Here is a 12,737-nt window from a genome sequence, read left to right on the forward strand (position 1 = left end):
GTTTTTATCCATGTTTGCCGACCCACGATATATTTGTCAAGCCGTGATACTTTTAGATATACATTATATATTTTTCGCAAGGTATTTTTGCTGAAACAAATATATCAAATGTATCATTTTACAGCTCTGTTATTTTGTGTCTATCCATGTTGTGTGAGAACATGATTTGGACTGCAGTTATACTGTCTTCTGTCTTTGACTCTTCGACTTTTGTCTTCGACTGAAGACTGAAGACTAAATAAACACTTATGCAAGAAGACAGGCAGGGCGGCAGGACTTTTCAACGTCAGGCACGAGGGCTGACGAAACTGTGCTCGGGGGAGGGATTTTTGCATTTTGTCTGATCGAGGGGTCGTTGCTGTTGTACTGTGCCAGGCAGCTTGGTCTGCCTTCTTTCATTCAAAGTGTCCATTTACTGACCCAACAATTCAGAGCAGAACAACTCAAAGCATCACGCGGCAGCACAGAAGAAATCCGGGGGCCCACACACCTACATGTGTAGCAGAATCAAGGATTCGAAACTGACAGGACCGCTGTTGGATCAGCGTGGAGGTCAGAAACACGCTACGCTGTACTGCTCAGCCACTGTGCATTATTGACAGAAGCTGACAATTTAGGCTCCGATCCGGGTAAGGTGTGCCTGCTCTTGGCTTTTAATTATGTCCTGGAGCTTTCCTGCTGTCGGAGGTGGTCCCAGTACTACTTGAAGCGGGTGGCCCCCGAGATGCAGGTCGAAGCTGTTGCTTGCCAGACGCTGGCTTGTGCAAACACACATGCAGGAGAGCGCTGCACTTAATTATGTTTCCGTGGCTAAACTCCCAGGATAGCGCAGAGAGGCAGGCAGCTCTTCCCGAGCACGTCAGAGCCGCTCGATCTCCTGGCCACCATCGGGGCACAAGGGCGGGTTGGACAACCCGGAGCTGGATCGTGGTGCCGGAATTGGGATTCGCGTCCCAGAAAGCATTAGGCATTTGCACTGTGCACCAGTTGGCCTGGCAGACTGCCCTCAGTATCAGGTTGGCTTCTCTGGACTCCGCCATCCTTCTGCAGGGAGCAGGGGCAGTAAATATCACTGATCATCTAAGCCTCGGGCTAGAACGACCCACAGGTGCAAAAACAGGTGTGGCGATCTGGGAGTCAGGGACGGGACCACGGGGTTCATTTTAGGTGAATACGGATACCGATCGTGCTGATGCCCGTAGTGCCAGAGAGCTTGCCGGGGCCATCGCCTGGCACAGCTACGGATTACGCAGCGCCAGTGAGAGCCGCCCACTGCGTCCATCACTCTCCGGCCACACAGAGAACACACTGCCCCCTCCGGCGTTCAGGCCTCCCCGCCAGTAGACCTTATCCCTTGGGCCTTTGAGAGAACCGCAATGACCCCCGCTGATTTTGAATCGCTTCGACTAAATAATTAAAGAGCTCACTGTAGTGGAAGGGACACATGTAGCGCAGCCCCCACAATGGTGTGAATGTATCCTTGCCGGAAACATAATGACACGCTTATCTCTTACCTTGCGCCTTGCTGTAAGGACACCCCCACCAGCGGCCCAGCACCCAGCTCTCCTGGAGAGACCCTGTGGCCGTGCCGCACCGCGACCCTGCCCGATCAAGTCCCCAGCCCCCTCCTCCCGGGTGCAGTCGCTTGGCACAGGGAGCCACACCCATCTAGGCTTAAAATCCCACAAAAACAGAGCCATTCCAGCACCGTCAGAGATGAGCAACACCTGCGAACTGCCAGCTGTAGAGTCAGGGGTGTTCTGTTCTATGGCTTCTTTCAGAAAGCAGGGAGGGGCCTTGCTCAGAAAGCGTCATCTGTTCATTTCTTCATTGTATTGCACTCGTTAGCAAACTCGTGTAACGCAGCCAAAAGTCAGCCTAGGAGGATCGAAAACTAGCATTCCAGTAGGACAGTACTCTTCCAGAGTGCAGGTTGATCCCTGTAGTCTGGACACTTTTCACTCGAATAAGGGTGGGTATCAGCCAACTGCGACCACACCCCCCGAGTGCAGTTACCAAGGATCAGCCTGACCTGAACTTGTCACGCAACAGCGCCCCCTGTGGCTGTGTGCTGAACACAAGTCACCCCTGTCCTCCCCCTGCCACCCTAGCTCTGCTGTTGGTGCAGCGGGCTCTCAGTGTCCATATCCACTTGGCGCATGCCTGAATCTCGTAGACGGGCTGCGAAACCCAGTGCCTCCCATTGGCTGCCTTCTAGCTAAACTAAAAACCGAGATCCCATTTTTCTAGGCCCTGCAAGGGTCACGCTAGAGTTCCGACAGCAGGCAAAAGCCACGTACTGTATATTCAGACATTTCAGTTCCCCTTCGTTAGTGTAAGTCTTACTGCATATGCAATGAAATGCACAGGGGTCAGCCCATTCGCTTTGGCCAGAGTTTGCATCTAGTTAATTTACTGCAGCTCAGGCAGTTTGCCCAGAGTTTTCCCCAATGGGACAAGGAAAACAGACCATGCAGAGATAACCCTGCACCCTGCTGTCAAGCAGCGGTACTCTACAACACCAGCTTGGTTCAGTCTCACAGCTATTAAAAACATTAGAGTTGCACACCAGCACACAGCTGCCAGCTCTCGGATACCGCATGACCTGTGAGGAGCTCCCTCCCTCCAGCTGCTCCTCTCCACTCCACAGCCGCACTCTGCAGAAGCCAGCCTCTCCGCTCCAGCTACTGATCATTAGGAAATTTAATTTAGCCTTTTGAAAGCTCTTGAAACAGAACGGATTATTTCCATGTCTGAGATGTGATGAGGCCCTCATCAGGGCAGCGTGCAAACTCCTCTGCAGATTGCAATTCAGGAAGGAAAACATAAAAATTCCCTTCTTAATGCCAAGTTATATTGGATGGTATATTTGTTACAGCTTAGCAACTGAGTAATACACATACAATCATAAAAATAAGACACTGATCTGCTAGTACTGTAATTTTACACAATACAACAACAACTTATATTATTATGTTTGCCATTAACGAGATCTGAATTGGAAGCTGCTGAGGCGCTGCAAAACACAAACACTTAGGCCCTGATTATGACCAAGTCTCGGGTCAACTACGGAAACTGATCGTGAAGCCATTTCTCACGCAGTCACTGCACACACAAACTAAACAGGACAGCAGGGTGTTGGTGGGATTCTGACATGCTTCTCAGTTCATATGCTGAGCCCCGACCAACACCGCAGCTCCCACCTTTATTCGGACCTTTATGACTGAAAGAAAAGCGGAACCCGTCCATTCCTGGGATCAGTTTGGGTTTTTTTTTGCTTTTTAGACATATAAGCCTCAGAGAACATGATAATAATAATAACATCACTTTATTAACCCTTTACAATTTCTTGTATTAGGAATTTGTCTTTTCGCATACCCCAGCTTGCTCTCCATGAGACACACAGACAGGGAGAGAAGCTGGGGGTCAGAGCGCAGGGTCAGCCATTTATATGGCACCCCTGGAGCAGCTTGGGTGAAGGGCCTTGCTCAGGGGCCCAACGGAGTAGGATTCCTCTGCCGGCCGTGGGATTTGAACCGGCAACCTCCCAGCCACAGGTGCAGATCCTGAGCCACAGAGCCAGCGCTCCGCTGGCGCTCGAGAGAACATCACGCCTCTCGACAGCGAGGTTGTAGATAGCACAGCCTGCGTGTTGAGCTGCTGTGCCCCTGTGCTTCCTCCTGACTGCTGCTCTGGACTGCAAGCTGTGCACCATGGAAGCCAGGGGCCAATATGGTCCAACTGGCTGTCATCAACGTGCAAGAAAGAGGCCCGAGTCCCCCAGCAGTAGCAGCGTGTCTGCGCCTCTCCACTCCGGTTGGGATTCTGCTCACACTCGTCTGTAATTAGCGACAAGCGAGGGGAACGCCTCTCCCTTATCTCCCCCTAACGTGCAATTGATCACTGAATGATATTGCAAATTGATATGTTAAGAGCCCTTAATTGCACAATGCAGTTTAATTTCATTGTTGCTTTTTTTTTCCCGCGGACGGGAGGATCCGGGATTTGAATCTGAAACAAAAGCGGAGTGCGCTCCGACAGCAGGGAATCACAGCCGCCACGGGTGAAGATCTTCAGAGCTGGTCGTGATAGGGAGTTTAGAACCGTCCCGAGTGAAGCCCATCACTCAGCAAACAGTGGGCTGCTGTGCATTTTGCAGAGCAATGTTATCGTCCTAACGCTCTACTACACTGTCAGTGTTGTTGTAGGATATTACTGAAACACAGCCAAACAATTTCCTTATCCTTTCCTATTGAAATCATTTTAATAACGCGTGCATGCTCTCTTTGTTCTGGTCTGTTTGCCTTAAAGCACAGCAGGAACCCTTGCAAACAAATTTGTCTTGCCTCCCCTTTCTCAAGGAGAGAATCAGTCCACGCAGAGCCTCACAGCACACAGCAGACAGCGCGGCGCTCTGCCTGTTGGTAAACAAGCTATCCATCACGGTTCGATGAAAATTCAGACTGCTCCTCTCGACTTTAAAAACCAAAAAGACACGCTTAAAAAACACTTTCAATGTATCCGTTTGGTTTTGCTCTTTGAAACTCTGCTTTCTTTTAATTAACGAATGCCAAACTCCTCTGCTGCTTTGAAGGGGAGCGGCGCCCCGCTGGCAGCTGGGACTGGGTGCTGGCTGGCCACCCTCAGGCCCCTGGCCACTGTGCGGAGCCTCAGTGATAACTGAGCACCTCTCCTCCTCCTGCCTGTCAGCTGAGCGATACCGGAGCAGGACAGAGGCCTGCCATCGTCAGGCCTTGCTGCGGCCAAGGGTAGAAATCCGCTAACACAGGGATTTGGCCGGCCTGCCAATACCGCCCTCTCCCACCCCACGCAGCCAGAGACCCTGGGCCAGCACCCCCAAACATACTGCGCCAGCACCCCGGAAAATACTGCGCCACTGACGCCCCAGCCTGCACTGACAGACACCCACAATGCACCGTGCCCTCACTCCACCAGCGCCTTTGACATCACCGGCCCCGGCAGTGTGTTCAATAAGCCACAGCACCCTGAATCTCTGTAGCAGTAATGCAGCACCTCCTGCACTGCACCCTGGGCACACAGTGCCCCGACACAGACAGCACGTTCACAGGAAAGCTCCAGGGCAGGATTCAGTATGCTAATCCTCCAGGACTCCATCTGCCTGGCCCTCCTCAAGGAGAGACACTTACAACAGAGTGACTCCTTTCATAGAGACTTCTCTTTCTGTCGGGGTCCAGTGAGAGTCCACTGCTCCTCTACGCTTGCAAGCCGTTTCAAAGGTGCCTCGCACATGCAGAACTCCTCTCAGCACCCAGGCACCTCTTTATTCAACAGAGGCCCTTTCTTTCCAAGTCAATTGTGACTGGGGCCAGGTTTGATCAAACATGAAATTAGCTCATTGAGTCTAAAGACCCGCAGAGCCTGGCAGCTGCTCTTTTTTGCCGGAATGTGTTAAAAAAAGACAAAGCAAACCCGAACATTCTATTAATACACACGAGCCGCCTGCAGCCCAGTTAAGCTGTGCACAGAGCCACCAGGCCAGTGTCTTGAACACCTCTGGACCCTGAAACTGGAACAAAAGGACACTCCAGTTACGGCAGGGCGCAAATACGCTGTCCCTACACTCCCACAGCTGGACATGTGAGGGTGGAGTATGATATGTCATTGATACGGTTAGACCACGATATCCTCTGAGCCACTGCCACATCAAATTGACCCTCTCAGACAATCGCTGATGTGCAGGGCTTTTCCTGACACCACAATCTGTCCGTTTCCCAGCCTGCAGCTGATGTCTCACTTCACTTGAGGCGGTTGACTCAGAGCTAATTTTCTTCCTGAGCCGTTTTACTTTAACTCCTTCGCCTCCGGAGGCCCAGCTCTTCGGCACACCCTGCTCCACACAAACACTTTGCCGGCAGGTTCTCTCTCGGCGCCTTCAGGATCCCGGCCATCCTATGAGCGTGCAGAACACGCAGCCAGAGTCCGACAGCTATCACAGGTCCCATTCGGAGCACGCGAGTCCGACTCCGATCCTTCCTGAGCCAAGAGACTGCTGCCCTGGTGCAGCTCTCTGCAGGGCACCAGGGCGGCACTGTCGCCTAACCAGGCTGTCCGAGCCTCTTACAAGTGTGCAAGAAAAAGACTGTTGTCGGCTCGTTGAGAAGATCCCCGCATCCTTCATTTGCTTATGGGGGACATACGGGAACTTCCAGCTAGCCACTGCTGTTTGTGTGCGTGTCAAAGGCCCGTCTCGGGGTGTGAGGTGGGGTGACAAGGGACATGAGCGTGCTAAATCCGCAAACAAGGCAGGGAAAAATTAGGAAACCATGCACGCTAAGTTTGAGTGAGCTCACGAGGGTTGCCGTTGCTAAGTGACTAGAATCCACCCTGTTGAAGATCCCCCTTAACTTGTATGTTAAATGAATTCCGTGATTAATATTAGGAGCCGTATCTCACTCCCTCTTGCAGAGCCTGGCAGGAAATTACCTGCCGATCTGATCTCTGCCTTGTTAGGATGGTCCCGTCGCCCCTGTGCAGTTTAACTAGCGACCCGTCCCACGCAGCACTGGGGCACGCCAGGAACAAGACATTCAAGGTGTCCCCAGCGTCTGCCCCCTTAGACATAGCGTTAGAGACACACAGCCGAGAACAGAGGCACAGCGTTAGAGACACACAGCCGAGAACAGAGGCACAGCGTTAGAGACACAGCATTAGAGACACACAGCCGAGAACAGAGACACAGCGTTAGAGACACACAGCCGAGAACAGAGACACAGCGTTAGAGACACACAGCCGAGAACAGAGACACAGCGTTAGAGACACACAGGCGAGAACAGAGACACAGCGTTAGAGACACACAGCCGAGAACAGAGACACAGGGTTAGAGACACACAGCCGAGAACAGAGACACAGGGTTAGAGACACACAGCTGAGAACAGAGACAGCGTTAGAGACACACAGCTGAGAACAGAGACAGCGTTAGAGACACAGTGTTAGAGACACACAGCCGAGGAACAGAGTCACAGTGTTAGTGACACATAGCCGAGAACAGAAACACAGCGTTAGAGACACACAGCCAAGAACACAGACACAGTGTTAGAGACACAGTGCTTGAGACACACGGCCGAGAACAGACACAGTGTTAGACACACAGTGCTTGAGACACATAGCCGAGAACTGAGACACAGAGCGAGAGACACGTGGGCAAGATCAGACACAGCATTCGAGGCAGAGATGAGACCACTCACAGTGTTTGAGGGAGAGGTGACAACAGCGTATAATACTATCTGAGATGAAAATCGAAGATAATGTAAAAGCAAGGCAATTCTCAGTAGGCTTCTTGAAACTCAAGCGATGTCAACAGGATTGAGTTTGAGTTGTTGATGAGCTGCAGGTTTTGCTCAGCTTGTTGCACCGAAAGACATCCCCAGCAAGAAATCTCAGCCAGCCCTGCAGTGTCCCCACACCCCACACCCACTGAGCACCCGGCCAGGGGTCACACGTGGGCCTCCTCCCCAGAACTGCGCTATACCCACATCTGTACCAACGCCAGCTCTCTGAAATATTTAGAGGAGTAAGTGCTTGCCAGGCAGAGGAAGACGGAGACTGCTGGGAGGGAGCTTCTATTAATAGTGTCCTGGCTTTAAAGTGGCTCAGGCTGTTTGAGCGATTTTGTTTTTAGATTTTGTTTTCCTGTGGCAGACCGTGCTTTGTTCCAGCTGGGGTTTTTTTTTTTTAAATCTTACTCTTTTCTGTAGCAGTCTTTATTTATGCCTTCCTGGTACAATTAATATTTCAAGACTTCTTGCAACACTGCAAGCGACCGCTCCCCCCTGTGACACTTGGGAAGAAATCCCAACGGGCTGAACAGACTGGGCCCGTCCACCATCCCTCCGAACTACAAATAATCCCCATCCCAGGCTCTCCGGCAAGAGCTCAGCGCAGGGGTTCAACAATTCACCTCTTTCACAGTGTGCAGATGGGCAGAGACACTGTGAAGCACAGCAAAGACCAAGGCACTACACTGAACACAGCCCCATTAACTGGTTACCTGAGTGAGCTTGCTTACACTTCCTCCTGAGCAGCATCATTTCCAATTCCAATTTCCAATTCCAGGTTAATGGACTCTCAAGGAATGAGGCACATCTTAAGAGCAGCACAGTACAGCATAAAAGGCAACAGTTCATAGAGATCTGAACTGAGGCACAGCAAAGGTTCATCCCAAGAGTTTGTAGCAAAACAAATTCTTCAGCGGCCCAAATGTTTTAATAAGATAGATGAAGAAAGCCAGCACTTGACTGCAAAACAACAGTTCAAGAAAATGAGTTCAGTGAGCTGCATGCACCGGTAAAAGAGGATATCAAGCCAAGAAAGATCCAGAAAGCAATACCGCAACGAAGGCTAAAATAAATATGTTTTTTGCAGTATTATGAAGGGTACAGGATGAATCGCAGTGTCTCAAAGAGAAAAATGGGGCGCTTGGAGACACCGACAGTAAAATGGCTGATGTATTTTGTAAGGAATTTTTCACACAGGTGCTCACCAAGTAAGGCTGAGGAAAGACTTTGCTCTGTATTAAACAGTATCAGCATACAACAGGCAGAAGAGTCACAGGTAACTAGGAACACTTAAGATAAACACATTTCCAATGCTTGATGATTTGCTACCAGTTGTAATTGAGGAAACATGATGATACTCAAAGGCCATAGACAAACCTCTTCCCACAGTCACACGTGACAAGACAACGCCCATCAAATCTCTAAAGTAGTGCCCATCTACAGCAAGGGAGACTAACCTTATAATTGAATTAAAATTAGAAACTAATTATAGCCCAGCAAGTCTTCTGAGAACTCTTATTAAAAGTCAGCGAGAGGATCGTCTGTATGGTGAAAGCATTCTTGAACTTGAACTTGAACTTGAACTTGAACTTTATTGCCATATGTAACCGGTACTGGTACAATGGAATTCTTACTTACAGAAAGTCTCTCGATTATAAAACAAGTGTAAAAAACAAAACAAAGTGCAAACAGTGCATCAAGACAATGTACAAACAAACAATAGACAATGTGCAAGTAAACATGCAGACAGTTTGACTGTAAACAATACAGACGTGTAAACAATGACTGGAGACGTACAATTAATAAATTACAATGAGGTAGATGGTGATGGTGTAGGTGTGGTCCAAGGGGGATGGCTAAATGTGTTCGCCAGTCTCACTGCTTGTGGATAGAAGCTATTGAAGAATCTAGTGGTAAGTGTCCGTATGCTCTTATATCTCTTGCCTGAGGGCAGTGGGGTGAAGAGCTCATGCCCGGGGTGGTGACTGTCCTCTGTGATAGAGGTCCTTCTAGGGAGTAGTCAACAGGGATTTCGAAAAAGCAATTCTTGCTTGGCACAAAACAAGAAGAAACAGCAGTAGAGGATACAAACAGAGCTGTATGATACAGCATATTCTGCTTTTCAGAAGGCTATCGATAAAGTTTCTCACCCAAGGTAATGCATGTCTTGCAATAAAGAACATGTCAAATGACAGAAATGTATCATAGTGCTAGAAAACAGAGTGAATGCTCAAACTGGGATGATGTCATCAGTGGAGTACCTCAAGGGTCTGTAATAGAGCCCCTGCTGTTATATACTGATACACACATATTCTGTTATCATTCATCACCTCCTGAACACTGCGTTCAGCTGTAGTCACCACAATAGGAAAACTATTTGGTTGCCTGAATCAGTCCTGAGAAGAATGACCACATACAGTACATCACAGGCTCAATGGTACACTGACAAGCTGTAACGTTTTATTCTTGACGAAGCTCATCTTCTGTAGCACTGTCCGCATGTAGCAGTACCAAAGAACGGTGTTGATTAAAGTAACATCAAGGACAGCCTGGCCCAACACCAGGCGTGACAGCACAGCACGCGTGGGGCACAATAAGGAGGGGGGAAAAGTAAGATAACACGCAAACTTACCGTGAAAGTTTGGTATTATCACAGGGTGCTGTAGTTTTAAAGTGTCTGTCGTGTTTAAGGCTTTTTCTGGAAGGCAAAAAGGCGCTGCGCTTAATGCCGCCTCAGCTCTGCTCAGCACAAGCTGCGATTTTCCGGCTGACCTCATCGAGTTCCAGTCTGGCTTTCGGGAGAAAAAAAAATGTAAAAGCTTCACAAACAAACGAACCTTCGCTGCAGTTTTTTTTTTAAAACTTTTAAAGCAGCTTTTGCCACAAAGGCCTCTGCTGGGGACGTCCTTTCCGACGAGCGAGCGCGCCACTTCAAAGCGGAGCAGTTTGAAAACGCGCTGTGATCAATAAATAAGTTTGTTTTTTTTCTCGAAGCAGAGAGGGAATTATAGACTGTTAATGGATCCAGAAGGTGCCAGCTGAGCCTCGAGGTTCACCGTATGCCATTGGAAGTTGGGTTTTTTTTTATTATTGATAACAAAAAAAAATGAAGTAAAATGAAAAGTGTACAGCAGGGGAGAAGAGCAGGACGCTCTCCCGCCCGTGATGGTCCCCGAGTTAAACTGCTGTCCGTCCGTACCGTGCGCTGAACGCTTTTTAATTCCAGATGTAATCTCTGCCATTAGAATAAATTGAAGCCCAGGCGCGGCGAAAATGGGATCATTTCTTATTTTAAAAAACCTGCAAGAAATTAAATCCCTGACTCAGACGAAAGCCATTTAAAAAATAAAATGGGATTTCGGCTGGTGGAGGGAAAACGGCTCCATATTTCGTTTTTTTTTTCTCTGCCTTCTCTGTATTAAGTGCAATTCAGGTGCTTTTAATGAAAATATTGATTAAAACGAAGTATGGGAGCGGCGTCCTGGCGTGTTTTCATGGAAAGTGCGTTTCTGAAATTTCGGTTTGAAGCCCAGACGGGCCACGTCACCAGAGCCACAATAATCATCCCGGTCCATTCTCTCGACCCTCCTCTCCACGGGACCCATTTAATACGCTTTTTCAGGGTGATATCGTAAAAGATGTGCTCCATCCAGAATATAGAGCCTTAAACAGAGTGAATGCAGAGTTGAAACCGATGTCACTAAGCCTGTGCACTGTGGAGCACTGTTGCACACAAACAGACTGTGGAATACCAGCACTGGGCTGTGGTGTGCATCCCAGTGGGCACCAACACAACCAGGGTCCACTGGAAGACGTGTCCACTGTCACTGTCCATGTGAACGAGGCCCCCAGGGTCCCAGTTGTGAGTGGAGTAGATTTCATTGCCCTGCAGTGCACGGTTATTCTACTGACCAGCTAGAAGTTGCTCAGGCTAGATCCCCCAGAGAGAAGACGAAGCTCTTACATCTCTGGTGGTTGATTGCCATCCAGTATCGACTCATGTCGACCCTATGGACAGTTCCACTGTCACTATCCATAGAGCTTTCATGGCAAGATACAGATGTAGATCGCCAGGCCTTTCTTCCACGCAGACAGTGCGGGTGTTGTTGCCATTGGCAGGGATATGTGACCCTACGCTGCCAACACCGCCCCATACTGCTGCTGCCCGGTATGAGTTCTTACTGTACATCTCTGCTAATTCAGAAAACTCCTTTAATAAAAACCTAGAGGATGGTTTGCTGTCTGGAAGCTTAGGAAAACACTCCATTTTACATGGGGCGGAGCAGTGACACTGTGGCTCAGGATCTGCGCCTGTGGCTGGAAGGTTGCCGGTTCAAATCCCGTAGCCGGCAGAGGAATCCTACTCTGTTGGGCCCCTGAGCAAGGCCCTTCACCCCAACTGCTCCACGGGCGCTGTATAAATGGCTGACCCTGCGCTCTGACCCCCAGCTTCTCTCCCTGTCTGTGTGTCTCGTGGAGAGCAAGCTGGGGTATGTGAAGACAAATTCCTAATGCAAGAAATTGTATAGAAAGAAAGGGATCTTATCTCATCTCTCTTCTCTTGAAGAGTTCTGATCGTCTTCCAAATTCCAGACAAATCCTGCCTCATCACAGGCCTCTCAGGGTCTGTCCCGAGAGAGGAACGACCGAGGCCCTGCAGCAAATGAGTCAGAGGCGGTCTCACTACCCTTTAAAAACGGGTTCTGCTGGGTCGGCCCGAGCTCTGGGGCTGATGCTGGGGCCAGCCCCTAACCAAGCTTTGCTGTGGCGGCGACAACAACAGCCACGAAAAACAAAACAAAAATTAAAAGGATTTCTCCTGGCTGCATGGAAGTGAGCACAAGGGAATTTAGGGCATAGTTAAATCAGAGCCAAATAACAGAATGAGTATTTGCAGAGAGAAGAGAGGCGCCTTCTGCAGAGAGGTTATGACAGGTACTGTAGATCTCAGCTCCACAGGTCTTTCAAAGTTAATCGCTTTCTTACCCATAGGGGACAGCTGCTCTTCTCTGGTGCATGAAGAGGCGGAGAGGAGACGCAGATGATTGAAATGTAAAGTGGTTAAGGTGAAAGAAGGAAGAGATGGGGAATACAATTAGGATGAGCAGAGAGAGATGTAGGGCAGGTTCTTTCATCAGCACAAGTGCTGGGGTAGGGGGGCAACTAATCCTCACAACAAAGACAGCTTGGTGACAACAGCTCCGAAGGATCTGCAGGGGTTTGACTGATAGGGCTCAGTCTGAAGAGAACAGGTCAGATTCAGAAGACCTTGTTTTTTCTGGCAGTGGTGGGCTACGTCTGTCCCTTCCTCCTGCATCACACTGAACCATGCGTTATTTGCTGCCATTGTTGTAATTGTCCTCACACCTCGTTTTTCAGTCTCCTAACCCACACGGATGCCAGCTTAATCAACTCGTTGTC

The 12,737-nt window shown here is 49.4% G+C and overlaps 2 protein-coding genes across 2 annotated transcripts in view; one reads left to right on the forward strand and one right to left on the reverse strand.

The window, feature by feature from the left end:
- dph1 (diphthamide biosynthesis 1) overlaps nucleotides 1–10,492 on the reverse strand; it is a 70,672-nt gene extending 60,180 nt beyond the window's left edge. Inside the window, exon 1 of the transcript XR_015929064.1 lies at nucleotides 9,949–10,492. The gene's annotated coding sequence lies outside the window, so the exon portion shown is untranslated. The remainder of the gene's footprint in view (nucleotides 1–9,948) is intronic.
- rtn4rl1b (reticulon 4 receptor-like 1b) overlaps nucleotides 1–12,737 on the forward strand; it is a 102,561-nt gene that overhangs the window by 38,935 nt on the left and 50,889 nt on the right. The window lies entirely within an intron of this gene.

This window comes from Lepisosteus platostomus, chromosome 22 (genome assembly GCF_059453375.1).
Source record: "Lepisosteus platostomus isolate fLepPlt1 chromosome 22, fLepPlt1.hap1, whole genome shotgun sequence".
In the NCBI taxonomy this organism is placed as follows: Eukaryota; Metazoa; Chordata; class Actinopteri; order Semionotiformes; family Lepisosteidae; genus Lepisosteus; species Lepisosteus platostomus.